The sequence below is a fragment of the Diabrotica undecimpunctata genome, chromosome 6 (assembly GCF_040954645.1).
Source record: "Diabrotica undecimpunctata isolate CICGRU chromosome 6, icDiaUnde3, whole genome shotgun sequence".
In the NCBI taxonomy this organism is placed as follows: domain Eukaryota; kingdom Metazoa; phylum Arthropoda; class Insecta; order Coleoptera; family Chrysomelidae; genus Diabrotica; species Diabrotica undecimpunctata.
In genome coordinates this window covers 10,852,786-10,880,635 of record NC_092808.1, presented here as the reverse complement: position 1 = coordinate 10,880,635, position 27,850 = coordinate 10,852,786, and the positions used below count along the sequence as shown (strand labels likewise).

General features: G+C 32.8%; 1 protein-coding gene across 2 annotated transcripts in view; it reads left to right on the top strand.

The window, feature by feature from the left end:
• The window catches only part of Ih (hyperpolarization activated cyclic nucleotide gated potassium channel Ih), a 482,830-nt gene that overhangs the window by 53,774 nt on the left and 401,206 nt on the right, over window positions 1-27,850 (top strand). The window lies entirely within an intron of this gene.

Genomic DNA, 27,850 nt, shown 5'->3' with positions numbered 1-27,850 from the left:
CTTGGGGAGGTATATCTTCTGACTTCCACACAGAATTACCCTTCATCGAAAATGGGTCCCTAACTGCACGAAGGTACATTACGGAGATTCCGGAAGAACATGTTATGCCCAACATGGCAGGGCTTTGAGAAAACGCCGTTTTTATGCAGGACAACGTGCGACCGCACGTTGCCAGGATCAGTATGTAATACTTGGACGAAGTTGGAATTACGAGGGTACCCTGGCCAGCTAGGTCTCCGGACCTGAATCCCATCGAACATATCTGGGACGATTTGACAAAACGTATTTAAACCCATACACCTCCTCCTAACAACGCACAGGAGCTTAAGGATATGTTAGTGAGAGAGTGAAATAACATACCACAACATGTAATCCGGAGAAAAATTGAGAGTATTCCCCGTCGTCTGCAAGAGGTTATTAGAGCAAGGGGAGGCAATACACGATATTGGTCATTGAAATTTCACTGATTTTTTTTTTCTTTCAAAACAAACATTGATGACAAATAAAAAATACATTAGCCAAAAAAAAAAGGTTATTACTGCACCAGAGGCAAAAATATTTAAGAAACTTGAAATTTTCAAGATTCAAGATGACCCGGATTTTATGATTGCGAGTGTATATATATATATATATATATATATATATATATATATATATATATATACGTATATATGTAGTAACGTAAAAGTAAATCATCAAATCGATAAATTTCTTTGTCATCCGTCCATTCAAGTGTTGTTTACTTAGTTACAACTCATACCATTATAAACCAATTTATTTGATGATTATCGTAACGAGAAATATTTTGACCTTTCGCTGCATAAATAGTTCAAGTTTTACGATCATGATCGAATGTAGCGGTCATGAATTCATTGTTTAAGAAGAATTAATTTAAATATTGTTATGGAATATGTTACGTCTGAGTCAAATGATCATATCCATTGTCTGCTATGACAATTCAACTGACGTGGGAATAATCTGTTTATATATGCAGTTTTTATTATTTGCTTATTCTCCGTTCATAAATTGTTGAGAGCACGAAATGTGCCTCAAACTCATAAAACGGTCGTAAACCATAGGCGTTCCTGAGGTGTTTATTCATTAAATAATAATATAATATTTTTTAATACTGTTATATATATATATATATATATATATATATATATATATATATATATATAATATTAATAATATTTTAATACTAATATATTTAGCAAAAAAACAATTAAAACTTTCACGGCTAATGTTATGTAATTATATTATATTAATAAAAATAAGAATTTAACCATTAACAATTTTGTAAATAAGAATACCTTATCTCTTTGGATATTTCAATACTAATCTTCGCGTTTAATCACTTTACTAGAAAACCTGGAATTCATATCCGAAGGTACTATTACGAACGAAAACAATTTTTTTGTTTAGTACGTTTTTTGATAGCATGTAATTTACGGCTCGTCGGTGTTTCCGCGTCTACGGCAGTAATTAGCGTCTCGAATATTTCTTTTGCGAATTATATGCATTGCGTGAGTGATTTTTTATTCCATATACCTACGAACATATACGTACCTTTCGCTCGTGCTCGTTTTGTTGGATTGTTTGTGATGGCTACATCATCAACATCATCAAGTTTTACACCGGTACTGTTGCGTACAGTCAGTAAGTCTGTCTATTCACCAAGAGAGAAGACTATTGTCCTGAATGTTCACGATGCTCTGGTTTCTCAGAATCCCACAAACACTGTTCGCAACATAGTCGAAAGTTGTGCCAACATGACTGGCGTAGGAGAGTCAACTATATATAGGTTCCTATCAGAAAGAAAAAAACACGGTATAGCTAAGCCAAACACAAACGAACACTTAAAGAGAGGGAAAAAGCCTATTGAAATTGATGAATTTGCCAAAAATGGTATTCGAAGGAAAATTCATGGATTTTTTTTCAAAAAAGAAATACCAAACCTAAACAAAATTTTACAAGAAGTTAGAGACGACCCGGATTTGCCTCATATCGGACGAACTAAATTGTGGCAAGTTTTAAAAGAATTAAATTTCCGGTGGGAGAAATCAGACCGAAAATCACTTTTGATTGACCGAGAGGAGATAATATGTTGGAGAAGAAATTAGCTAAGATCCATACGAAAATTCCGAGCTGAAGGAAGGCCCATCTTCTACCAGGATGAAACGTGGGTAAACTCAGGTCATACTCTAAAAAAAATTTGGTCAGATAAAAATATATTAAGCTCCAGGCAAGCCTTTATGGAAGGTTGGTCTACTGGTATCTCCCCACCTTCTGGTAAAGGCAGTAGATTAATAATTTCTCACATTGGTAGTGAAAAAGGATTTGTTAAGCATGGTTTGTTGGAGTTTCAGTCCAAAAGTACAAAAGACTATCACGAGGAGATGACAGCTGATGTTTTCGAAGAGTATTTTGAGCAGATGATTGAACACATACCACCAAATTCAATTATAGTATTAGATAATGCACCTTATCATTCACGCCTAGTAGAAAGACTTCTAACGACTGCGTGGAAGAAACAGGATATTCTTGACTGGCTGCGGAATAAGTATCTGCCTTACGAAGATGGAATGGTAAAAGCAGAACTTCTAAAAATTGCCCGGCAACACAAATCTAAGTTCAAGGAATACGTAGTTGACAAAATGGCGGAAAGGCGAAACATTACAGTCCTTAGACATCCACCTTACCACTGCGAAATAAATCCAATTGAACTCATTTGGGCACAAATGAAAAGTTATGTGGCTAGAAAAAATACGTTATATAAAATACAAGCTGTACGTGAATTGTTATACGAGTCTTTACAACATATTACAGAACAAAACTGGAAAGATGCAGTAAGGCATGTAATAGAAGAAGAACAAAAAAAAATCGGTTGCCTGTAAAGTCGGTTTTACGGGCGAAGATTTTACGTGACAACGTCTTTTTCTCGGTAGAATATTTATTGATATGAATATTATTAAATTACACAACAGGAACAAGGAATTGAATGAAAATAAGAATTGCACAAATTTTAACTATAGAAATATATTTTGTTTACTAAAACATTGTACATGTAAACTTAAACTTAACTACTTTCTATTTGAGTGATTTTGTTGAGGATAGGACGATGATAGGAGAAATAGCATCGCACCAGCGGACCGATCATGTTTGAGTGGGAGAGAGACGCAAGGCATTCGCCGGTCCGGCGGGCCTCTCTCTCGTTCGGTGACTCATCGTAACAGATGTGAGCGGGCGTTACACTTTTTCATGAGTGACTCCGAGCCACAACCTAATTTAAGACGTTGTCACGTCAAAAATGTGGGATCTTGATAACATAATTGATGCGACCGTAGAGACACAACCGCTAATTATTAACCCTCAAGATGACTCGGATTCCGAAGTTCATTTATTACTATTTATTTTGAATTTGAATAGTTTTCTAATCGTAATTATATAAGGTAAGTAATAATAGTTGTAATCATAAGGTATTAAAGGGGAAAGGCGCAAAATGTCGCCTGTCAAAATGTTCAATGTGTTTTAAATGTTTCCATTTTTTTTTCATATCCTGAGAAAACTAAACAACATTGTACAGTACATTGAACAGAAATGTACAAAGATAGAATTAATTTTTTGAAAATTTCTAGTAATACACGCTTATATAGACTGCTTTACAAAAGTAGTAAAACAGTTATGGGATTATATATAACTTCTTTAACAAAGTAAAAAGTAATTCGAAACAAAAAATGTCTAAAAATTAGATTGACTTATTTTTTAACCCTTTCGTGCCGATATGTATTTAAAAGAACCATTTACAAAGTGTTTAGTTTTTTCTATATCACATTTAAAAAAAAAACACACTGTATTGTAAAACACATAAGAATTGTTTTCACTTTAACTCTGATGACAAAATAAGCCGTAATAGATTGTGGTATATAGAGCTACCAGAAAGCGTTAAAGGGTTAAATCAGAAGATAGAGTGATATAGAGAGATATAGATAATATTTCAGAATCATAGCATTTGGAGAGTCTCCTATAATATTTTTAAACAACTAAACCTATGCTATTTATCTTAATATTGTTCTAAAGCTATTTTCTTATAGCATCTTAAAGCAATTACTATTTTAATTGGGAATAAGCCACAATTAAAGGTTAAAGTAAGTTTATTCATGTCTTAATTTCCACTTCGGAAATCGTTCTCAAAATACAAAACATTAATGATTATCATTATCATAATCGTAAATTAAAATTCCACCAGAAAAAACCTTTGGAACAAAATGAAATCCTATAAACGTTAAACATAGTAAATTGTGTTAATAAATTCGTTATTTTAGCCCTTTTATCGAAATGATTTTCGTGATTCTAGATCAGATATAGATAATAACAGTGTATAATAATCGACTACAAATCGATGGAAACTGCTTGGTACAGATTTATACAGAATTTCATATAAATGCGGGTGAAAACAACAACTAGTAATTAACAGAAAAGCTCGTTAAATCATAAGGCACTTCGTGAAACACGCGAATTTATATTTAGTGACCTTGACTGAGATATTACAATTTTCGCTGAAATTAATTTAGACCAATCAACTGGCACTACGAACACGAAAAATTACGTCAAGAATTATCTTCCATTAGCTCCTTAAATCCATCTTGAATTAAGAGATTAAGTTTAATTTAATTTTGACGTTAATGTTGCAAGAACAGTAAGAACATATGTACCCAAATATTCACGTCAAAATTATGTGATTCGAAGTATAAGTATAAGTATATTAGTAGTTCACATGTATTGGGAAAGCAACAATTGCAGTCTTCTGTAATAAACCTTCCATACAACAGTCACTGTGTAGGAAAAGAGGTCAATACCTCTAAATTTTTTATAACTGAATCGATTTTGCTAAAAATTTGGAATTAGGCTTATCTTACCTCCCTCTTCCAAAGTTATATATGCGCTAGGTGAGCTTTTTATTTTTAAGGGGTGAAATCACCCCTTATTGAAAATAATGAAAAAAATTTATATTAAAGCACTTTATGGATTTAAATCGTGTTAAATTAGGTAATTGAAATTTTGTCAATTATAATAATGGATATTGTGTACATTCTCAACCCTTAAATAATCTTAAAAACCACCTCTTTTAATAAAAATAATTGTAAAAAATCGTTTAACAGGTTCAAACGCTTTTGTAGTGCATTTATATCATCTACAATGTAATTCTCTGCTTATATAAAATAATTTTGGTTGATTGCAATACTTCAACCCTTAAAAACTACCCCTTATGTCAAAATATATAAAAAAATCTTTTTAAACAACTTCAAAAGTTTTTAATGTACATTTATATTCAAAAATTCCTTTCTTATCAATAAAATATTTTTTGATTGGTTGCTTATTTTCAACCCTTAAAAACCACCACTATGCTCACGAAACAAATTCCCCTTTGGTAAATGTCTAAATAAAAAAATTAAGCATACTCATGATGTTTTTATTGTAAAAAATTATGCATGAAAATACTTTACATGAGAAAGTATACAAAATAGGTATATTTACAAAAATAAAAATTATTTACAATATATCAAATTATTCATTGTCTGAAACATCATTCTCATCGTGTTCTAACTCCACCTCTTGGTCTATTGCAGTACAGTTTTGACAATGGACCGTGGAAGTGATGACGTAGATTTTATTGACATCTGTCAGTTTCACTTTCCAAACAAACCTTGTTTAGTGTGGATAATTTGTATTTTTCGTTATTTTTTAATTTTTTTTACAGAATCTTTCCGCTTTTTGCAATATCTAAGTATTCTAATAGTTACTACAACAATTTTACAATGTTGTGTAAATAATAAAGCATGTTGTTTTATAAAAATAGCAATAAAATGCATGTATCAATAAAGTAATGTTAGAATGTCTTTAATTTAAACTTTTAAACTATATTTCATAGAAATAGAACACTGAATTATGATGGTATTATCGTAAAAACACTATACTTAAAAGAAAAAGCAGCAGAGGAAGCAAAATGTTAACTTTATAGAAATTAAAAAGTCTTGAGATTGGACATTTTAACTTTTGTTTGGAAAGTAATTGACAGTTGTGACGTCACACTTCCACTGTCCATTGTTGCCAGAGCATATTCCACACGTAACATTGCAAAATGGACCTAGTCTATGACAGCCACACGCTGAGCCGCAACCCTTTTTGCAATTGCAAAAAATCATTTTCAATAGTTCTTCTGGTGCAGGTGAACTTTTCATTTTTATTGGTTGTAAAATATCATCACTCAAGAGATGATAATTTAACTGCACTATTTTTAGTTGTGGCTTTAATAAAGGATTCGTATCGCATTTGTTCAAGTAATGATGAATAATCTTCGACTTATTCATTTTGTTCATGTGGGTGTCTTTTGGTCTATTCAAAATATAAATAACATGCTCCAACATTTTTTTAGAATAACTCCGTTAATTTTTAAGCTACAGTGTCCATTAAAAAATATTTTGAAGGTAATTTTAAAAGCTACAAGACTAAGTAGATTAAAATATGTTAAAATTCTTTCTTTTTAAATAGTAAAGGGCCAAAGTGCTGATTACAGGTGTATCAGCCGCTGTATCTCAAACTTCAATTGGCTATATCTCTATTATTTTTCGAGCTACAACTAAAATAAAAAATCAAAATTTTTGTTAAGAAAAAAACTACATTTTGATAATGAACCATTTTTCACGTATCTCTTATAGTTTTAGATTTATTTTGAAAAAATGTAAATTTTTAGTTAATTAAAAAAAAAGATTTTTTAATTTAAACATGATTTTTTCAAAAAATACGCATTTTAAACAGGCTAAACTTTTAAAATTTATAAATAATACTAAAAAAAAAATGAATTGTAGAAGATATACGTTTAATTTTAATTCTGATCGAAATAGTGTTACTTATACTGCTCGTTTTTTTTTAACGCTAGAGTAATTTAAATTTTTCCTTCGTATTTCGCTTTGTTTTAATCGAAATGGCTTTTAACATAGTTCATTTTAAAGGTTTTTTCTAGCTCTTTAAAAAGTGTTGTATGAGTTTTTATCAAAAAAGATGTCCATTTTCCGATATTTGATGTTAAATGCATCGAGTATAGTATCCCAAAAATAAAAAGTCATCTTCAAACAATTATAAATCGCTTAGTATTGTACTTATAAAACTTAATAAAAAAAAAATCTCTTTGTTTTTTTATAAGCTTTATTTGTGTTCATTATAGATTTTTCAATAAAACGCTTTGTTTTTGAGTTATTTGTACAAAATCATTGAAAAATATGTTTTTTTTTTTGCGAAAAGTTTACTTTTTCAAGTGCGTATAACTCAAAAAGTATTGATTTAGAGAAAAACATTTATATGACATTTTTTGTTTAAAATTTGATTCTTTATCAATTTCCGGAGTTATTTTGAGTGTAAAAAGTTCAACCCCTTAGATGGGGTGCCAACTACCCCAGGGGTAGAAGCACACATCGTCACCATATAACTTATGTTTTTTGAGTAATTTACTACCCACTGTAAACATTTCAGATAAACCGGTGCAGTTATAAAAAATTTAAAGGGAAAATGCCACAGTAACTGGACTACCAGCAGCAGATAGAGTATCTGCTGCTTCAACTCCAATAAATGGTCAGGTTCTGACACCCGTGCGATAATCAAATTTTTTTATTGTGTTTTTTAATGAAAAAAGTATAGAGCCAGCTAAATAAGAAAAATTTTCTATAATTGTGTTAAGAAATGATCTCTCCTAGTAGTGATACTTAAATATTTGACATAGGTGAAACAGCTCAAGATAGAGAGCAATGTGCTGTAGTTATAGCCAACCTTCAGTAATGGAGAAGACACCTTAAGAAGAAGAAACATTATAAACTTAAAACTAGTTATTTATATCATTGTTCTATTGTAGCATAGCTCTGAAGATGGCTTTGTAAGCCGAAAGTGCTCAGCTAGGAATTAAATTGTTTACAGACTTCAAAAATACTTTTCTTTTTTCATTTTTTGATTTGTTATAAGTGTGTACAAAAACATATCAGTCTTTTTATAAATATAAAAGTTCAATTTAAAATGTTTTACTAATAACTTATTTTGTCAAATTTTAATATAATTTTTGAACTGATAATTGTGAAAATCCGGCATTATATTTATATTTCTTTCTACAATAGTCCTAGTTCGTATGGAAGATTTATTATAAAGATTCTCTGCTTTTGTTCTAGCATCTTGCCTAGCCGTGTCATCAAATATGATTTCAAACTATAACTATTCGCTCCGTGCGTGACTGACGCGACACCTACCGCCTTCATCTGACAGTTTTGGACCTACCAATTTTCAGGTTAAACATATGACATATGTTTGACATTGTTAAATACATGCGAAATTGACAATTATTAATAATTAACTTTTTAATTATATTGTTTCAGTTTATGTACAACATAAATGTAGTATTAAAAACTGGGTTTCTCAAAATTCATCATAATATATCTTTTTAACCACAAACGGAAAAGAAAGGAAAAAATCTAGTACTGGCAAATCAAGTTTTTCAGGTGAAAGAGCATATATTTAAAAACAGTAATAGTAAAAGTTATGATATAAAAACTAAAGTCATCAGGCACTCTGCAGTTAGCTTGAAGCCTTATAAAATATCATTTAAGGTAAATTATTTAAATTTTTCCTATTTCAATTGCATAAAAATGAAGTTATGTGATATTAAATTTTTCATATTAATAGCACGGATCCATCTTTTTCTTTTCTCTAATTTATGTGTAATCTTTGGGAACCTATAAAAACTACACTTACTATTTTTGCTATTATTAGCACAATTAAATACGCAATATGTATTTGCACACATTTTTGATAAAATTTATGCGTAAAAAGGTAGGTCCAATTGTGTCATATTTCGCCGCTACGCACGCTGGCATCGTTTCAAAGTACCCCTACCATGGTCATGCACGGGGCGAATACTGACTAACTATAAAACATAGTAGAAATCACTTCTGTTTGTTCTATTTTTTGCCAAACTGTTTTCCATAGCTCTCTCTACTTTTCTAGTCCAGAGCCGCATACTGATTCTTAAAAAATCCCAGTTTTCTGATTGTGAAAATAAACAGTGCAAAAATTCTTAGTAACCATAAGCAACTTTCTATATAAAAACATTTCAACAATAACAGTTAACTTTTACAAGCAAAACCATCTTTTATTAATTCTTGAAAAAAATTAAAATCGAAACTCTTTCCGGACGGACCTTCTGAAGCTCATAAAAGTTTTGCAAAAACTTTTATAACAGTTTCAAGTTTCTTGTTTAATAAATACATTTATACCAAGTATTGGGACACTTTCTCAACTATTATGTAAAAGATAACAGATAATGATAACGATACGCAAATCAAAACCGAACAAACGAAAATTTGAAGGAATAAGTACAAGGACTGTTATCGCAGTTTCTCATCAGGAAAACTGGGAATTTAGGTCGCTCAAAAGTAAACAACTCTTTGAAATTCCTTAGATGCAATACGAGTGAATCAAAATTATATGAGATAAAAGAATTCAACTATTTATAAGTAATATTTTATTTCTGCAAAACGATGTTTGTCCAGAAACTGAAAACATGAGAAACGGAAAATGAAGTTTCATAAAGAAACTGGATAAAAGTAACATTGATATCAATCAATTTCTTTATTTATGTAACAAATATATAAATACTGCTACAGGCCATGGATGCCCCAGGCGAACGTCAGGAAACTAGCGCCACAAGATGGCATCGTCACGAGTAGATACATAGATTAGCGGGTTCTTATCATAAATGTCATGCTATCTAATTAATAATAATATAAAATCGTCTGCTTAGTAACGCCCGATATCATAATCAATTTAAAGTGACTATTAAATAAATTAAAAGTCCTTTAAGTCTAAATTTCAGTTTCATAATACCTACTACGACCCAATAACTTAAATGGTAGAAATCTGTCAACTTAACATTATAACCTCTAAATTCTAACAACCTTCTTTGTTTTAAGTTTGTTTAAAATGTTAGTTTTTTCAAATTTAAAATGATGCTGATAACTTCTTTAAGTTCGAATTAATCCAAAAATAAATTTATATACATACGCCACTGAAAACTTTACAAAAAAAAAAAGAATAAATTGTTTAGAATAATATGATGATTTATATTTCGTTGAAAGGTTTCCTTTGACAAAAAATATATTTATGTCTTTATTTGAACAGATTGAACATTTAATAAGACTTAAGACGTAACAAAGAGGTGAAAATTATTCCTGAAAACATTCTCAACTTATTCCTGAAAATAATACATGGTCGTATAAATACAAAACTGGAAGAAAGAATAGATGATAGTCAGTTTGGGTTCAGAAACGGACTAGGAACCAGAGAAGCGTTATTTGCTTTTAATGTGTTAGCTCAAAGATGCATGGATATGAATGATTATGTGCATGTTTTTTACGTTGATTTTAAAAAAGCATTTGACAAAGTAAGACATGAAAAATTAGTCCAAATTCTAAAGACAAAAAACATAGACCAGGGGAAAATCGTAATAGATAACGAACCCAGTCCAGAAATTCAAATCAGGAGAGGAGTAAGTCAGGGATGTATTATGTCCCCATTACTATTTAATGTATATAGTGAAGCCATTTTTGAAGAAGCATTACTATCTCAAAGTGAAGGAATAATAATTAACGGAAGATCTATTAACAACATAAGATATGCAGATGAAACCGTGATTATGGCAAGCTCTGCTAAACAACTCTAATTACTGCTAAACAAAACAAACAGTTTCCGTGAAAAATATGGACTAAAAATAAATATAAAAAAGACCAAATACATGATAATAACAAAGAAAGCAAATATATCAACAAACATACATTTGGGAAATGTGCCGATAAAAAGGGTTGATAAATACAAATACCTAGGAACCTGGATTTCAGACAATATTGATCAAACAACCGAAATAAGAGCCAGGATAGAAATAGCAAGAAATGCGTTTGCAAAAATAAAAACAATTCTCTGCAACAAAGACCTTAGATTAGAACTGAGACTAAGAGCACTGAGGTGCTATGTGTTTTCGATACTACAATATGGACTTGAAAGCTGGACATTAAAGCGAGAACACATAAATAAGTTACAGTCCTTTGAAATGTGGTGTTGGAGGATGCTTAGAATAGCATGGACACAGAAGAAAACGAACACGCAAGTGTTGCGAGAAATGGGCAAAGAATGCGAAATATTAAACACAATAAAAATAAAAAAGTTACAATATCTGGGACACGTAATGAGAGGACAGCAATATGAACTGCTATGGCTGATAATACAGGGAAAGATAAGAGGAGAAAGGAGTATAGGAAGAAGGAGAGTGTCATGGTTGAAGAATTTAAGGGACTGGTTTAAATGCAGTTCTATAGAACTCTTCAGAGCAGCAGTAGATAGAGTAAAGAGAGTGATAATGATATCCAACCTCCGATCGGGAGACGGCACTTAAAGAAGAACAAAGAGGTGAATAATATCATTATGATATAAAAAAAATGGCCTGTCATTAACATTGACATATAAAAATCCTTGAAAAGTCAAACCAACCAACATTTTTGTTCTAATGTATATAGAAAAAATAATAATCAGCACATATTTTTAGGGAAGGAGCTATTACACCAGTCCAAAAGTTATTTTTAACATTAATATTTTTTGCTTCTGAAAAAATGCAAATATCAGTAGCTGACTATATGGGTGTATCGAGGGCAGCAGCTTCAAGAATTGAAAATATATCAAACAAATGATGAAATAGTCCAAGTTGAAGGAGTTTTATGTCATTCTATGATTTCCAAGATGCATAACTGCAGTTATTTGTACTTTAATACGAATTGATTCTTATGGAGGTACAAATGCAAAAACATATCGTTTAGAAAAATAATTTTTACATTCTTCTTCTTTAAGTGCTGTCTCCCGATCGGAGGTTTTTACATTAAATATCAAAAAAATCAGTGAGTACTTTTAAAATAAGAAATATTGTTGCAAAATGGCTGGGTTCTGTACATGATCAAATAGCATTTCTCCTAAACAGAATCTCCTATACAAACTATGACTATTGTGGAAAGGAAATACGGAGTATAGAAATGATAATTCCCAATTTTTAAAAATCGAATAAGATTAAATTTGAAAGTGACTATGAATGTAATAGTAGCAACAACAGTATTTCATAAACTCGTCATAGAAAATGGAGTCTAGTTTTCTGTAGATCAAAATCAGATCCAGAAGATTTATGGCTGGATTTTGTACATGATCAAACAGCATTTAATAATAGTGGCATACAAAGATTAGCAGCTGTTAGGTTTGTACTATTTTTCATAGTTGGTTAGTGTAGTTACAGTTTGAAATCATATTTGATGATACGGCTAGACAAGATGCTAGAATAAACTCAAATAATCTTTATAATGAATCTCCTATACAAACTAGGACTATTGTGGCAGCCGTAGCTCAGTGGCTCTGTTACTGGTTTAACAAGCTGGAGGGCCTGGGTTCGAATCCTGGCACCGAAAAAATTTTCAATTTCTAATTTAATTGAGCTGCCACCGTGCTTCAGAGGGCACGTAAAGCCGTCGGTCCCGGCTACGAAAGTAGTCGTTAAGTCATGTTAGGGGCGCTTGCGCGACCTGAAAACCCTAACACTAGACCTTAGCCAGAAGGTTACACGAACTTACTTTTTTGTGGAAAGGAAATACGGAGTATAGAAATGATAATTCCCAATTTTTAAAAATCGAATGAGATTAAATTTGAAAGTGACTATGAATGTAATAGTAGCAACAGCAGTATTTCATAAAATCATCAAAGAAAATGGAGTCTAGTTTTCTATAGATTAAAATCAGATCCACAAGAAAACTATTTAATTAAGGCCATAAAAAAACAAGTTGTATTTAAATGATTTCTCTTGTACTTGTCTCATTATAAATATAGCGTAGGTGCGTAATCTTCCCGACCTAAAACCTTGTTGTTCTTCTGCTAGTGTTATAATTTTATTCAGTTTATTTGTTATCACTTTGGTTGTTAATTTTATTGGTGTGTTTAATAAATTAATTCCTTTGTAATTTTCCGGGTCCGATTTGTCTCCCTTTTTGAAGAGATGCTTGATGTCCATTCTTGACAACTCTCTTTTGCTCTATTATTTGTTTGTTTTGGACTAGTTTTAGTAGTTGTTTGGTCAGGTCTGGTCCTCCGTACTTTAGGAGTTCGTTTGCTATGCTGTCCTCTCCTGGTAATTTTCTGTTTTTTAATTTCCTTAATGCTTCCTTTACCTCTTCCTCCTCAAAATTTATTTCTTCGTTTACCATCATACCGGACTTAATGGCATTAGTTACAGATTTATAAAACAATTCCCAGAGAATATCATCTTCCTTCTGACAAAAATCATTAATGCATTTATTAATAGTTCTAATACAAATTACTGATTATTAAAGTATCTGTTCCATTATATATTAAAATCTTGAGAATTTTCATAAGCTTTTCATGCTATACTGTGTTCAATATACAGTGATGAGTGTCTTACCACCCGGCTTTTTAACGTAAGAGATAGAAAACACAGTTACCTTGTGAAATAAAAAGAGATGAAACTCGTAGAGGTGAGAAATAATCGGAAAAACCTATAATTTATATTACATTACATTACCACTAACGATAGTCTCACATCTTTAGACGTTAGATTCGAGCTAAATCACCTCGGTCATAATTATTATGAGTAACGTCGAATGTGTGACGTATTTCCATTTTTTAATTTCGCATAAAGTAAAAACTGATTGACCACAATAAAGCAAAAATGTGTAGTGATTATTTAATCTAAAGTTTTAAATTATTATCTTAATTTTATCTTAATATATATTAATCCTTCGTGGATTAGTGGTAAGAATTCGACATTGCGATACAGACATCGCAGACGATTAGAGTTCAAAACTCACATGTGGTTTTCTTTTTTTTTTAATAATTTGAAATTATGCAAAGATTGTTTTGCTTTGAATCACTAAACAAAACTAAACAAAAACTAAAGTTAAAACAAAAAATCTTATTGACAAAATAGTATCGTCGTACTTTTGAAAATAAAGTAAAAACTTTTAAAGAATGTTTAAATAAGTAAAAATTCTACAAAAATAAAAAAATATCCGTGGCCACTAATCAATCGATTAGGAAAAGTCGCACTGAGATATTCACTGACGATGCGAGAATTATTTGCAGGACAACCATCGTGTTGAAATCATATGGAATCGAAAGGTATTGGTAAATTACAAAGGGCTGGGGCAATTTCATTTTGCAGAAGTTCCAAGTATTTCCGCCCAGTCAACATACCGTCTATAAAAAATGGACCAATAACATGATTCCCTATTATGCCTCCCCAAACATTTACTTTTCGAAGACGCTGGGTACGAGCGACATAAATCTGACGAGGATTTCCTCGAGATCAATACCTAGCATTGATTGAATTGTGACGGCCATGCAATGAAAACGTACATTCATCGGTGAACAAAACGTTCTCTAAAAAATGTTCATCTTGATGTGACATTTCCATTGCAGTTTGACAAAATTCTAAACGTCTATATTGATCCCCAGGGAATTGTTCGTTGGATTTATGAAGTTTATAGGGACGGTATCGATGTCTTTACAAAATTTCACCTACTCTAAATCTTGGAATTCCACATTGTTCTCCGAGACGAGATGTTGATTGGGTAGGATTTTGCTCAATACTTGCACAAATCAAAGTGTCCCTTAGTTCCAAATCTGGATTTACCTCCCTTCGTCTACGAACTCCTCTTGGATCGAACACGGATCCATAAGTAAAAAAATTACGTATAATAGACTGAATTGTTGATCGTGCTGGAGCCGGCCTATTTGGAAACATATTTACAAATTGTTGTCTAATTATGTTGTCTGATAAACCATTCACATGCCAGACAACAATTTGCACTTTTTCCTCGACCGTTAAAATCCTTTTCACGAATTGTTTTTTCAATAAAAAGTTTCTGTTTACCGTAAAAAACACTTATTTGATAACTTGGCTTATTTGAAGTCTTGATGATTTGGTTAGCTATAAAGCAGGTAGCTGTTCGCGCGCATCCATTCCAATGTCGTCAATTGTTTTGAAAATCATTACCTGTACAGAGGAATTGATATTAACACTGAGAATTTAGTGATGGATTTGACATTAAACAGTCTTCAATGGATTATTTTCCATTCAAAACTGAAGACTGTAAAACTGGAATTGAATTTGAAATATTTTGTATTTCTATTTTATAACATTGAAATATGAATAAATTGTAAATAATGAGTTTTTCGAAAACTTGTTACCTAAAATGTATCATATTTTCTATTATTTTTGATTGAGTAAAACAAAAATTTTACCCTTGGTGTGAATTGAACCCCAGTCTTCTTATCGATAGACAACATCTCTAACTATTACACCAATTCTAGATACAATAATTGGTTTCGGACTGATCATACCTATTTAGTTTAGTCAAATATTTCAGTTGAGTTATTTTTATTATTAAATAAACTTAAAGATTTATAATTTAAAATCGCTACTAATTAATGTTTTTTACTATAATATATCTTAATATATTTAATCATTTATTCTAACATCAGAAATTATTAAAATAAAATATTTTTGAGGTCATCCGTATAATTATGACTAAAGTCAAATGGACACGTGTAATAACTAGCCTTATCTCGTCCTATCTCACAACTTAATCTGTCTTCTATCCTTTCCGCTATTTTGCCGGGTGGTAAGACACTCATCACTGTATATCATGATTAATAAAACAAATATACAGATCCATATGAATGTTATGGTTGAAAAATGTAAAGCAGTAGGGTAAAAAAACAAAGATTTAACTCTCCAAAACTGCTAAAGAACTGCAGAGTAAAATGGGCCGTAATGATCGACAATGTCATTAAAGAATGAGTCACACTAAGAAAAAGAGAAATCCATTTGTAGATAATACTCGAGTCGCCAACAATTTTTCTGGTTCTAAAAAATTATTCGTGATACCAAAAATTTTCTAAAAAGGACTTAGATGGAGTTTGTACAAAATAATCCAAAATATGTACTAATCAACTGAGTTAACCCAACATATCGTATTAGTAAGTAAAACTAACTAACTGTGTGATGACATTTCGGCACCTGATATGAATAACATTGTAACTCTAGTTACAATGTTTTTCAACTATGAATTAAATAACATCTATAAAGGATAACCTTTATTTTGGTCTAATAAATTTATCCTATCTTATGTAAATATAAAGTTATTCAACAAAATAATCTCTTCTTCTTCATGTGCCTTGTCCGTTCCGAACGTTGGCAATCAACATGGCTATTCTGACTTTGTTTACGGCAGATCTGAATAGTTCAGCAGATGACAATCCGAACCATTGCCGCAAGTTTTGAAGCCACGAGTGTCTTCTCCTCCCTGGACCCCTTCTGCTGTCTATTTTCCCTTTAACGATCAGCTGTAGTACTCTATATTTATTATGTCTCATAACGTGACCCAAGTATTGCAACTTTCTTTTCTTTATACTTATTCCTACCTCTCTCTCTTTACCTATCCGGCGTAGTACCTCTTCGTTGGTCACGTGCTCAGTCCAGGATATACGTAATTTACGTCGGTAAGCCCACATTTCGAAAGCCTCTACTTTTTTCATCAATGTTGCGGTCATTGTCCACGCCTCCATTCCATATAACAAAACCGGGAATACATAACATTTCAGAAGTCAAATTTTGAGAGGTAGGGTGAGGCTTTTAGAGGTGAAAATTTGCTTCATGCTAGTGAACGATGCTCTTGCCTTTTCTACTCTTATACGTATTTCCTTCGCTTGATCCCAATTTGATTTAACTGTTGTTCCCAAGTAGATGTACGAATCCGCGTGTTCAATTCTTTCATTATCTATTATCAGTTGCTGTGGTGGTTGTTGGGTTTTGCTTACTAACATCCATTTGGTTTTTGTGATATTTAGTCTGAGTCCGTATTGTGCACTTGTTTTTTGTATCTTACTCATTAGGCAACTCAGTTCCTCCATGCTACTTCCTAGAATCACAGTGTCATCAGCATACCTTATGTTATTAATTATTTCTCCATTTATCTTTATGCCTTCTGTGCTTTCTTCCAGCGCTGTCTTAAATACTTCTTCTGAGTATATATTAAAGAGAATAGGAGACAAGATACAGCCCTGTCGTACCCCTTTCTTGATCTCAATTTTATTGGTCAATGTAGATCCTACTTTCACTTTAGCTGTTTGACCCCAATAGAGACTCGCTATTGTTCGAATGTCTCTGTAGTCGACTCCGATCTTATGGAGAACTTCAATTATCTTTTCATGCTTTACGTTATCGAATGCTTTTGCGTAGTCTATAAAGCATATGTACACGTATTTGTTCATATCTCTGCAGCGCTGGATGAGTACCTGTAGACTAAAAAGTGCTTCTCTTGTCCCAAGAGAATTCCGAAACCCAAACTGCGAATCTCCAATGTTATCCTCGCATTTTTTGCTTATTCTGTTGTAAATAACCTTGGTGTATGCCTTCGAAATGTGGTTAATTAGACTTATCATCCGATGTTGATCACAAGACTTTGCTTTTGGTTTTTTCGGTATGGCAACAAAAGTTGACTCTAGCCAGTCTTCAGGAAACTCCCCGCTGTTATAAATATTGTTAAAGAGTCTGACGAGTGAGTCTAGAAATTGACTGTTTGTTTCGCACAGCATTTTCAATACTTCCCCGTATACGTTATCGTTGCCTGATCTTTTGTTATTTTTAAGACCCTTTATAGCATTCTCCACTTCTGATTTTAGAATAGAAGGGCCAGTATCATCATTGCTCAGTGTATACCCACTAGGACGGTCATTATTAAACAGTTGTTCCACATAAGTTTCCCAGATTCTAACTATTTTGTCGGGGTCTAGTTGTAGATTTCCATTATCATCGCACAGCCCTTTCGCATCTCTCCGAGAACCATTTCTCTTTAGTTTTTCTTATCTCAGTTCTTATTCGTCTATGGGTTTCACGGTATTTGGCAGTATCTTTAGTTTTATATATCCGTCTCTCTTCCATCATGTCAAGGATTTCTGCAGTCATCCAGTCTTTCTTTTTTCTCTTATCAGGTAGTAAAAACTTAGTGCTTGAAGTCCTAATCTCTTCTTTAATTTCACTCCACTTTTCCAGCGGTTCATTCTTATTTTTAAGGATTTTTGATATTTCGGTATTTAAATTCTCCTGCATCTGTTGTTTAATATTATTGTTGGAAAGCTTCCTAATATCTAGCGTTTCGGGAATGTTCTTTACATTTGGCTTTTTTTATAAAAAAAATAATCTCATAAATGCAAATTTTGAATTACTTGGTGGAAAAACGTTGTTACCAATGTTACAATATTGAAAAATTTTATTATTGATGAATATTATAAAATTATTAAGAAAATTACAAAAAAATATTAAAACTGACGAAGTAAAAAAATAAAATGCTGTGGAATTTTTTTTAAATCGCTCTTCTCTAAACTAATTAAAAGTGAATTACAGTGTTTTTCATGTCATGTGTCGATGTATCTGAACAAGATTGTAGCTGCTGCTTTACAGCGCGTGTCAGGGGCGTAGAATAAAAGAAGAATTTTTGCTGAACGTTTTTACATGAAATCAAAATTTATATAAATTCGTTAGTTTATGAGTTCCGCTGCTTAGAGATAATAAAAAAATATAAATTTTAGATTTTACTGAAGCCTTAAGTATAAAAATATTCTCAATGTTAGACTATTTCCTTTTTGACGTGTTTTGCCCAAGGTAGTTTATTAAATGACAAATAAAACAATGACGAATACACATAAACTTATCATTATACTTAATATAGATTGCATTTTCTACCAGGAATACTTTTTTAATCGGTCCAATTATCCAATTACGCAAGCAAATGTTTAAATGTTAGAGTGCGTTTAATAAAAATTATACCTTGACATTGATTGCAAACAATAATAAGTGTACAAGTGTACATTTATTGCTTCTAGTGTTTACTCGAAAGCCATCCAATTGCATGGAAATATTTTACTAGTTAAATCATTTAAGATGGCGTGTCAGTAACTAATTTTAACAGTTTTATGCAAAACGAGCGATATAATTATTAAAGAATGTCAATTGGGTGCGATAAATAAAATTTATTTATCTTGTAATCTAAGTCAATGGTATCTCAATTTAGTTTTGCTAGAAACAAGCAACAAATTCGTTTCGGTATATTAATTAAAGAAATCGTAAAAGCGATATATTTAATAAAGGAGGCAGTAGAACACAAAGTACATAAATCCTACTCAACAATTTAACCGCTTATACTGCTTCTTTACCAATCCTACTCCTAAAATTGTTTAATCATAATATTATCTCATAGATAAGAATAAATATATAACATTTTGTCCAAGAAAATTTAATCTAACACTTCGCAGAGTATGGGGCACTTGAGCCAAACAGTGTGACGTCACTGTCGGTAAGCGTTGAATCTGCATTACCGACCGACCATGAACCTTAGCCAAGATCGGAACCATGCCAGTTTGTCAACTAACAATTATTTTTCTTTTCCTTATCTAATGTGAACTGTCAATTCTTCTTCGTCTGTCAACTGTCAATTCTTCTTCTTTTCCGTAGCTTATGTAAGAAAGAAGTCATCCACCAATGGGTACAAAGTCCTGTCCACAACAAAGTCTCATCAACCGACTCCACAAACGATTATGAATGATAATAATAATAAATGTACAAGGTGTTGAAGAAGAAGGCCTTACAACATACGACACGTCAAATGAAACGACGCGGGTCATATGACACAAGCATGACAGACGTATTTTGCTATTTAACGATTAGAGGCTGTGTTACGTGAAGACGCCGTAACGAGCTGCACCTTCATCATGTTTATAAAGACATACGAAGTGCACTGTATATACGATTTTATTGACATACTTCTTTTCGACGTATATTAAACCTATAACGTTTCAATGGTGAAAGTTAACCGTAACGAGTTGTGTACTGTATTTTATCTACGACAAACAAGTAATTTATTTTTAAAAGTTGTTATTGTACTTGCGCTCTCCGATAAGAATATATGTTGGTCATAGACGGTTCTTCGATAGCCATCAGGCAACAATTTCCACTGCTCATGTTTACAAAGCATACGGAATGCACTGTATATACTAACCCAAGTTGATAACTCTAACATAACTCTAGAGATCACTTAGAAAATTTTAAGATAATAAAAGCAATAAGAAATCTCCTGGTACAATTTTATAAAATCTCAGAAATCGCCCATAAGTATTCTGAAACAACTCATAATAAAATACATAGTCTCAATTATAATTGTTCCACTTAAAATAAAATTTTTCGGGTATAGAAACTTATGTAATACTCATTCCTAAACCGAACAGAAGCAATAAATCTTATTTACTGACCAAATGGACAACAAAGCATAAAGAGAAACTAAAGTTATTGCCCTTTTTAAACCTGGTAAAGACTCCAACGATTCCAAAACCTATCGCCCATGATCTTTTGAATATCATCTGTTCAAAATTAATTTTCATCGTCGAGAATGCACGAAAGCTCATTCCAAAACAAAGTGGTTTTAGACTGGAAATATGTATATATATACAAGGATTTCCACAGTTTTCACTGTATTCCTTCACTCAACCGTTTTCTCCAATTTTTCCTGTTTAGCCAGTCCCCTTCCTGTAGGTTTCTTCTACTCATTGCTTCGTCCACCTCATCTCTGAAAGATCTTCGTGGTCTGCCTCTCTTTCTTTTTCTTATCGGGCTCCACTCTGTTATTCTATTTATCCACCGATTTTGGTCTGCTCTTCTGACATGTCCGTACCAGGTTAACCTCTTCTGTTCGATGTAGTCTATTATGTCGGAGTTCATTTCCATTCTCCTCTTAATCTCCATGTTATTTATTCTATCTCTTCTTGTTACTCTGTAGCTTCTCCTTAGGAATTCCATCTCTGTTGCTCTTATTTTGTTTTTGGTTTTCTTATTTATTGTCCAATTTTTACACCCATAAGTGAGGATACTTCTTGTCATGGTATTATATACTTTTTTCTTTGTTTTCATGCTGATGTTCTTATCCCATAGTACCAGGTTCAATTTTCGTATGCAGTCTCGTGTTTGTCCTAGTCTATTTTTTATATCTTCCTCCGTTGTTCCTTTGTTTGATATTATGAAACCTAAATACTTATACTTGTCTGTTCCTTTGATTTGTTTACCTTCGTCTATTTCCAGCTGTTTTATTTCTGTATTCTCCGTTGTTAGGTATTCAGTTTTCTGTAGGTTTATTTCCATTCCATTCATTGTATATTCCTGCTCCAGTTTTCTCATCATAAAACTGAGGTCATCCTTGTCTTGTGCGATCACTATTTGGTCGTCGGCAAAACTTAGCGTATATAGATATTCGTTCCTTACTGGTATACCCAATCCTTCGCACTTTTTTTTCCATGGTTTCAGGGTTTTTTCCAGGAATATTTTGAACAGGGTGGGAGATGTGGAGCAACCCTGTAGTAGTCCCTTTGTCGTCTTAAATGGACTGCATATTCTATTGCCCGTTTTGATAGCTACTTCGTTATTCTTGTAGAGTGCTTTTACCGCGTTTATTAATCTTCGTGGAACTTCGATGTCTTCCATTGCTTCCCATAGCTTGGTTCTAGGTATTGAGTCATATGCCTTCTTAAGATCAACAAAAGCCAGATGGACGGATCTATTTTTGGCCATTCTTTTTTCTATTAGTTGTTCGACCGTGTAAATGTGATCTAAGCATGCTTTCCCCGCTGTGAAACCTGCCTGGTCTTCTCCGATTTTATCTTGTATATATATTTTTAATTTTTTCTTTATGGTCTTTCCATACAGTCTGCCTATAGACGATATAATGCTGATTCCCCGATAGTTTTCGCAGTTTTTTCTATTTCCTTTCTTGTATATTGATGTCATATATGCTTGGGTCCATTCTGCCGGTAAGTCTTCTTACTCGGAAGACTCAATAAAAGACCTATATAAGCGAAGATTGGACCAAAAGCTAGAAGAGTTTCGGTATGAATCATTAGAACAAACATATGAACACATAAAAACCTGCATGAAGACAGCAGCCCTAGAAGCTTTTGGAGAAGTGGACCAAAAATACACCCACCAAACTACGAAATTAACCGAAGACACACTAACATGCATAAAAAAAGAGAACTTCATATAAAATACCTGAACACAAAAAACTATGAGGACTTGGAACTATACAGAAAAAAAAATACAGAAGTGAAAAGAAAAGTAGCAAATGAAAAAAATGAAAGATGAGAAAAAACATGCACAGAGATAGAACAGCACATAGGAGGAACGAGAAACTCAGAGTCATGGCGCATCTTAAAGTCGCTCCAAAGAAATAAGACAGAGAAAATCAAGATCGGTCAAATCAAAGAAAACGAATGGCAAGAATACTATAAAAAATTGCTAACCGAAGACCGCCCCGAATTCAAACAATCAGAAATAGACGGAATAGAAATCTACACACATGACGAAATCGAATTAAGCCTAGCTGAGGTAAAAAGAACGATCAAAACTCTAAAGAACAAAAAAGCAGAAGGTCCCGGCGGAATACCAAATGAATTGATAAAAAACGGATCGGAAAAGTTATTCCGTATGATACATAAAATGTTTGAGAGAACACTGAATGGAGAAGACTTACTGGAAATATGTTATATACTTAAAGAACTATTTCAGTAGATAACAATTTAAAAATTAAGGAAAAAACGTAAGTAAATGTAACAAAATGACACTCAATTATTGAAAACTTAAATCATGTGTCCAGACAAACTGATTTTAATAATAAATGTTTCCTCCACGTGCTTAAATTATTGCCTGAATTCTCCTTGGCATGCCTAAAGTCAAATGAGAAATGTCCTGTTGAGGAATAAGTTCCCATTCTTCTAAAAGGGCTTCTTTTAACTGATTTACGGTTAAAGGGGCAGGAACATGATTTCGTATCTTTCGCCCAAGCATGCCCAAAACATGATCGATTGGGTTTGCGTCTGGACTCTGTTGGCTAATAAATCCATTACAGGAATGTTTACTCCATTTAAAAAACTGTTGAGTGATTCTTGCACTGTCTTGGCACTATTATGCATTAGAACAAAGTCATTTCCAACAAAACTAGCATAAGGCACAACAAAATCTTGGAGAATTTCATCAGTCTACCTGGCAGTTGTTATGGGGCCTCTCGGAACGATGTACAATTCTGTACGTGCCTCTAGAGAAATTCCAGTCCACACCATAATTGAGCCCCCTTGATAGCCTATCCTACGATTGAAGGTACATTCTGCAAACCACTTACGTGATCTTTGTCATACTTTCTCACGACTGCAAGGTACACCTGGACTCATCGGTAAATTAAACATGCCTCCAATAATTCCGTTGTGTGCAATGTAATGGCATTTTAACTGTACAAGATCTACACCAATGACGAACCCATCCGTAGATACAAGGACTTATATCCATACAGATACAGCTATTATCACGCAATCAGAAATTTCATAATGTGAGTTTTTATGTAGATACTACATTTGAGAAAGATGGGTATAATCGGACAAGGAAGATATTTGGACCAACCCAATGCAGCGATAGTTCGTGGAGAATTAAAATGAACCACGAGCTGGATGAACTAATGCAGAGCGCAGATATTGTCAGATTTGTAAAATCACAAAGACTCAACTGGCTTGGTCACCTAGAAAAAATGCCAGATAATCGAGCTGTAAAAGTAGTCCAGAGATGGAAGCCCCAAGGAAACAGAACAAGAGGAAGGCCCCGTAAAAGATGGATAGACGACGTAGAGAGGGATCTTAAAACCATGAACATCAGGCAGTGGCGAAGGAAAGTATCCGACAGGGCAGAATGGAAGAACATTGTTAAGCAGGCCAAGACTCACAAAGGGTTGTAGCGCCATTAGAAGAAGAAGAAGAAGGGTATAATCGGTCAAGTAATTTTTAAACAATTATATTTGTTTATCCCATTTTAGAGAGCAAAGGTCAGTTTCAAAGGGCTGTACAGGTGCTTCAATACTTAGAATATTTTTTTGGTCTGATTATCTTTATAAGGTCTCAAATTTTCATGTTTTCTTTTTAATACTATAATAACTTTTAATTGTTTACTTACAAATAATTGATGCAGAATGAAGCACCATTACTATTATATTGACAATATCCATAACTTATGCCTCCCAGTATAGTTTATCCAAGCTGTATCACTAATAAAGAAATTATGGAACTAAATTGAAAAACTCGTTTTTATTTGAAACTAAGTTTGCTCTAGATCCAATTGTTTTATATTTAATTAGTAATAGATATTTTTTAAGATTTCCTTTTTTCTCTCTAAATATTTTATTTTTTATGCAGTATTTTACCAGAATTATAGCAATGTTCTTTTTTTTCAGGTAAGTTGGCTAAAGTCCTAAAATAAAACTTCAGTCAGGTATGTACGTTTACTACAAAAACATTTTATGTATTCATTAAACAAGTGTAGCACGAATATCTTTTTAATTTAATGTAACATGTAGGAGAAACGTTTAATAAGGATACTGAGCAAATATACACTGTTGCTATATTTTAGTGAACAGCGTAGCATATGATCTGTTAAGAATTTGTTTAAAACGAACTAAATTATGGCACAACGTAATGAAAAGATCAGAAATATCTACTATACAATAATTGTTGTACAATTAACAAGATTGGTCAAGATGACCTTGGCCAACTTTACGATCGAAGTTAGATGAAGGGGGCAAACTGAAAGGAATTTGAAATAAGCGTTGGTCTAAGGAAAAACAATCCCCTTCCTACTATCCTATTTTACGTTTTCTGAAAAAAAATATTAGAAGCTGCAATAAGAAGACTAAAGATAGAAAGAGAAAAGTTTAAATGTTGTGCTATATGTTTTTTATTTACAGCGGTACCAACACGATTATATCCAATTCATTAATATCTTACAAACAGTATTGCATATTGCTATCTTTATCTTCGTGTCATCATCATCATCATCCAGCCTTCATTTATCCCGTCCACTACTGGACATATGCCTCCCTTAAACTCCTTCATTCTATACGATGTTGTGCTCTTTGTTGCCTATTTTTGGTGATAAGCCTGAAGACGTCAGCCCAACGTGTAGGGGGTCTTCCTCTACTACATTTGTCTGCTCTTGGACTCCATTTTGAAATTTTGCTCGTCTATCGTGAGTCAGGCATTCTCGCTACATGACCTGCCCAATTCCATTTCAATTCCGCCATGCGTTCCACATCATCAGCAATACTCATCCTTCTTCGCAGATCTTCGTTTCTTATTCGGTCCTGCAACGTCACTCCCAGCATAGACCGTTCCATTCGTCTCTATACCACTATCAATTTCGCAGCGGTAGTCTTGGTTAGAGTCATAGTTTCCGCCACATAGGTCATGACTGGTAATACGCATTGGTCAAATACTTTTCTATTGAGGCTAATTGGTCTGTTGGTCCTAAGTGTGTCTCGCAGTTTTCCAAAGGCTGTCAACGCTAAAGTAATTCGTCTTTAAATTTCGTGTGTTTGGTTATCTCTGCTGATTCTTATTTCATGACGTAAATACGTATATTTCTCCACCAGTTCTACCACTTTGTCTTGAATTGGTTATTGGTTATTGGGGACCATATTTGTCATAAACTTAGTTTTGGTAAAGTTCATTCTGAGGCCCACCTTCGAACATACAAAGTCCAATTCATTTAAAATATCTATGGCTTCTCCTAAATTATCTGTGATAAGAACAATTTCATCTGCGAAATGGAGATGGTAAAGCTTTTTGTCGTCTATTATTACTCTTCTGTGGTCCCAATTGACCATCTTATCTCACGTTTTATTTTTATTGGTCGGGTTTTATCCTATATCTTAACAGTCATAGTGGCATTTTTATACATATTGTAAATAAGTTACCGCAGATTACAACTGGTAACAATAGAGTCCTTAATGTGTGCAGACGACATAGTACTAATAGCAGATTCCGAGAATAAAATGCAGAAACTAATGGATATATGGTTAGAACAAATAGAAGAACTTAAAATGGAGATAAACGAGGAAAAAAGTAAGATAATGATAATCAGCGGCAAAGGAGATAAGGAAGATAATCAAATAAAGATAAAATGTAAAAACTCAGAATTGGAAATAGTAACAACTTACAAATACCTGGGAAGTATAATAACTAATGATGGAAAAATAGACTGGGAAATAACAAATAGAGCAAAGAAATCAAACAAGTTATATTATGCGTTAGCCCCAATAATGGGAAAAAGAGAACTTGCACGAGAAACAAGAATAAAAATATATAACACAATAGTGATACCGACTGTGCTCTATGCAAGTTAAAACTGGACAATTCAGGAAAAACATAAGAGCAGGATAAACGCAATGGAGATGAGACATCTAAGAAGGATAGTTGGAAAGACAAAATGGGATAGATTAAGCAACGAGACTATTAGGAGAATGGCCAACCAGGAACCGATAATGAACAAAATAGCAAAGAGACAAATGAACTGGTATGGGCATCTGATGAGGATGCAATCCAATAGAATAACAAGAAAAATTTATGAAGCAAAAAGCATCGGAAAAAGAAAAAGAGGCAGACCAAGAAAAAAATGGATACAGCAAGTAGTAGAGGCGGGAAAACTTAAACAAAAATTACGCGAGGAATTAAAAATAATGGCAGGAAACAGAAAAGAATGGAAGAGGTGGGTAAATGGAAATTAAAATAACTAGCCCAAATCCGACACCCTGTTAGGGTAAAAGAAAGGGGAGAAAGAAAGAAAGAAAGAAAGCAAATAAGTTCACGATACATGGTCATGGTTCATACCTATGGTCAATCCTGCTGTCATTTATTGATTCTATAAGGCTGTCTATTTTGATCGTGTCGAGCGCTTTATAAAAATCGATGAAAGTGAGGACAAGAGGTTTGTTGTATTCTATAAATTTTTCAATAAGCGTCTTTACTGTATGGAGGTGATCATTAGTACCATAATTTAATCAGAATCCTACCTGCTCTCTCGGTTGCTAGAAATCTAATTTTCTCTCCAATCTTTACGTCACTAACTTAGTGAAGAGCTTGTATATGTGATTCAACAGGTTAATAAGTTTTTAATTTTTTAGGTCCATTCTATCTTCTTTTTTGTTATTTAAAAGAATGGTTCTTTCTCATTGTTCTAACCTAACCAAAACTAGTTACTGTGGGCAAGACCAAATATAATACAAAGAAATGTGCTGGAAAAAGCACTGGTGTGTACGCCAATAGCAAAAAAAAAGAAGAAGGTAATCACAGAAATGAATAGTGATCGGAAATCTAAAATGCGGTTAGTTTCCTACACAACGATAAATTTTTCTTCCTTAATCAACAAAACTGCTATTATAAGAATGCGAACCGGTCATCGTTTAACAAGTCAACATCTTTTTAAACTGTATTTGGTGGACAACCCTTACTGTGAATGTGGCCTAATAGACAACCTAAATCATATATTTTTTGAATGCCCCATAAGGATCATTCCGAGTTTTGACCTATACACAAAATTCATTTATATGAATTATAATTTACCACTTACTATATATTCTACATTAAATAAACTTACTGAAGAATCAGTCAGCATTTTGATAAAATTCCTTTCAATTAATAAATTAAATTTGTAATCGACCATGATGCTCAATGCTTTTTGTAGTGTTTACTAACATAACCTATTAATTATTTATTAATGAATTTATTGTTTTAACCAAAATTATTTGGCACAAGTATGTGACCTTGAGTTGGTTTAGAGCCAGACTTTATTGGGGTC